The sequence below is a fragment of the Oryctolagus cuniculus genome, chromosome 8, assembly GCF_964237555.1.
Source record: "Oryctolagus cuniculus chromosome 8, mOryCun1.1, whole genome shotgun sequence".
Taxonomy (NCBI): domain Eukaryota; kingdom Metazoa; phylum Chordata; class Mammalia; order Lagomorpha; family Leporidae; genus Oryctolagus; species Oryctolagus cuniculus.
The window spans coordinates 66,167,063-66,170,154 of record NC_091439.1 but is presented as its reverse complement, the minus strand read 5'-3'; the positions used below and the strand labels follow the sequence as shown (position 1 = coordinate 66,170,154).

General features: G+C 40.1%; 1 pseudogene; it reads right to left on the bottom strand.

The window, feature by feature from the left end:
- Nucleotides 1-804: 804 nt before the first annotated feature.
- Nucleotides 805-1,519, bottom strand: LOC100350926 (developmental pluripotency-associated protein 2 pseudogene; annotated as a pseudogene).
- Nucleotides 1,520-3,092: the final 1,573 nt, after the last annotated feature.

Below are 3,092 nucleotides of genomic sequence, written 5' to 3'. Positions count from 1 at the left end.
CGGTCGGGGCGCCGGATTCTGTCCTTGTAGCTCCTCTTCCAGGCCAGCTCTCTGCTGTGGCCAGGGAGTGCAGTGGAGGATGGCCCAAGTCTTTGGGCCCTGCACCTGCATGGGAGGCCAGGATAAGTACCTGGCTCCTGCCATCGGATCAACGCGGTGCGCCAGCCGCAGCGCGCCGGCCACGGCGGCCATTGGAGGGTGAACCAACGGCAAAAGGAAGACCTTTCTCTCTGTGTCTCTCTCTCACTGTCCACTCTGCCTGTAAAAAAAAAAGAATTTAATGCAAAAGTATGGACTTTAATGTGCCCAACTTGACTCATCAATTGTAACAAATGTATCACATGAATGCAAGATGTTGAGAAAATCGTGGGTGGTGGGGCTGGGGAGTGGGGCAAATATCTGGGAACTCTGTATTTTCCCCTGAAACAGTTCAAATATAGCAAGCATTCTAAAACAAAGCAAAATCACATTCTGCATAACAAAATACTTAGTAAGTCTGTACTTGAGGTATCAGGAGACACTGAAGATGGTCAGAATTATTCAGATGCAAGCCAATCTGTCATGGACTCCACCACATGTCCTTCCTGGTAGAGAGGGGGAGGTGGGACTTTCATAAACTTAGGTACCACTTTTTAGTGAAAAAGTGGCTTTTTTGTTAAATAGCAGGAAGGCAAAGAATTCTCCTTGTATCTGCTTCTTCTCAATTACTCTCAGATAAAAACAATACTTTAACACAGTTTAAGGCGGCATATTTTGGGGTGGCATATTCTGTTTTCTTACAGTGTGGTGTTTCTTCTCCCCCACTGACATTAATCTTATCATCTTTTTATTCCTCTTAGTACATTCAGGGCATAACATGTTGTCTTCTAGTCCTGACACCAGAGGCTTCCTGCAAAAAGGCTTCAACTGAAGTAGGAATGGAAGACGAATTCATAGCCTTGGGCTGACTGACTCTTGCAGCAATTCTTGCCCAAGATGCCAACGTGGCTTCCTGAGCTGAAGTTATCACTTCAACTATATTAGTTTCTTCCTCTCCATTGCTCCTAGTACAATTGTCCTGAAGCCTTGCTCTATTGGTCATTGTAATACATTTCTTTGGACATGACCGCATTTTGGCTTCTCGTGGTGTGTCAGGAACATCCTGTATTTGTTTGGGATATGCATGTCTCTGGAGCCTCAGATACACTTCTATTTTCTGGCCATCTGTACTCAAATTAAGTTGTTGGTACCAGTTCCACAAAGTGTTCCGAGACACCTTAGTAATTGGGGGCAAAATGGTTGGCAGGGGAAAAACTGCTTTTTTGCACTTAGGTTTTGGGGAAGCTTTGAATTGTTCGTTTGCTTGTGGAAAGTCAACTTTATTGCTTTTCCAAGGCTTCTTAGATTTGATATATGCAGGTTTGATATCTGCGGTTGAAGAAACACTTAGTTCCACTAGATGTTCTTTTTTAGGTTCCTCTACAACTGGAACCAATGTTAAAATCACATTGTCCTCATCTAATGTCTCAAAGTAATTCATCTCGCTGCTGCTATAATCTGAGTCTTACATTTTCAGATCAGCCAGGAGAATGTAAAGATGGCAATGTTAAAGACATCAGCAGTGTACGTCTCTTCACCAGTTACATCTACATCAACAGTGTATTACGGTATATTTTTGTCTATATCTTCACTGGAAATTTTTTTTGTGGGGGCAATAACCGTTCTGAGTTGAGGGGATATATCATTGTGATTTTTGTTTGAATTTTCCTGATCGCTAGTGATCCTCAGGATTTTTTTTAAAAAAGATTTATTTATTTGAAAGACAGACATACACAGAGAGAGATATCATCCATCTGCTTGTTCACTCCCAAGATGGTCACAATGGTCAGGGCTGGGCAAGGCCAAAGCCAGGATACAGGAGCTTCTTTCAGGTCTCCTACATGGGTAGTAGGGGCTTAAGCACTTGGGCCATCATCCACTTATTTTCCTAGGCCATTAGCAGGGAGCTGGTTTGGAAGTAGAGTTTCTGGGAAATGAACCAGTGCTGATATGGGATGCCTGTATAGTGACTTTACTGGATATGCCACAATGCCATCCCTGAGAATTTTTTCATGTGTTGCTTTACTATTTGTGTTTCATTCTTTGAAAAATATTTTTTCATATCTTTTTTCTGTTTCTTAACTAGATTGTTTGTATTATTAGTGAATTTCTTGTCCTTACATATTGTGGTTATTGATGCTTTATCAGATGGATAGTTTGCAAATATTTTCTTCCATTCTGTCAGTTGCCTCTTTACATTGTTTTTCCTTTGCTAGGCAGAAGCTTCTTAGTTTGATATAATCCCATTTGCCTATTTTTGCTTTTGTTGCCTGTGTTTCTGGGGTCTTATCCAAGAAGTCTTTGTCTAGGCTGATGTCTTTCAGAATTTCCCCTATGTTTTCCTCTAGTAATTTCATTATTTCCTGTCTTAGGTTTAAATGCTTGATCCATTGTGAGTTGATTTTTGAACAGAGTGTGTGGTAGGTGTCTTCTTTCTAACTTCTGCATATGGAAATCCAATTTTTCTGAAACTGTTTATTGAAGAGACTGCCCTTTCTCCAGGGATTGATTTTAGCTCGTTTGTCAAAAGTTAGTTGATGGTAGATGCATGCTTGATTTTTGGGGTTTCTATTCTGTTCCATTAATCTATATGATTATTTTTGTTCAAGTACCAGGCTATTTGGATTATAGCTGCCCTGTAGTACGTCTTGAAATCTGGTATTGTGATATCTCTGGCTTTGTTTTTATTGTTTAAGATTTCTTTGGCAATTCATGCTCTTTGGGTTTCCAAATACCATTTTAAGATTGTTGTTTTCCTTGGTCTATGAAAAATGTGCTTGGTATTTATATTGGGATCACACTGAAGCTATAAATTGCTTTGGGAAGTATGGATATTTAGATGATATTAATTCTTCCATTCCAATAACTTTGAAGATCATTCCATTTTTATGTCTTCTTTTTTTTAAAACATTTTATTTATTTATTTGAAAGTCAGAGTTACAGAAAAGCAGAGGCAGAGGGAGAGAGAAAATTCCTCCATCTGCTGGCTCACTCCCCAGATGGCCACAATGGCC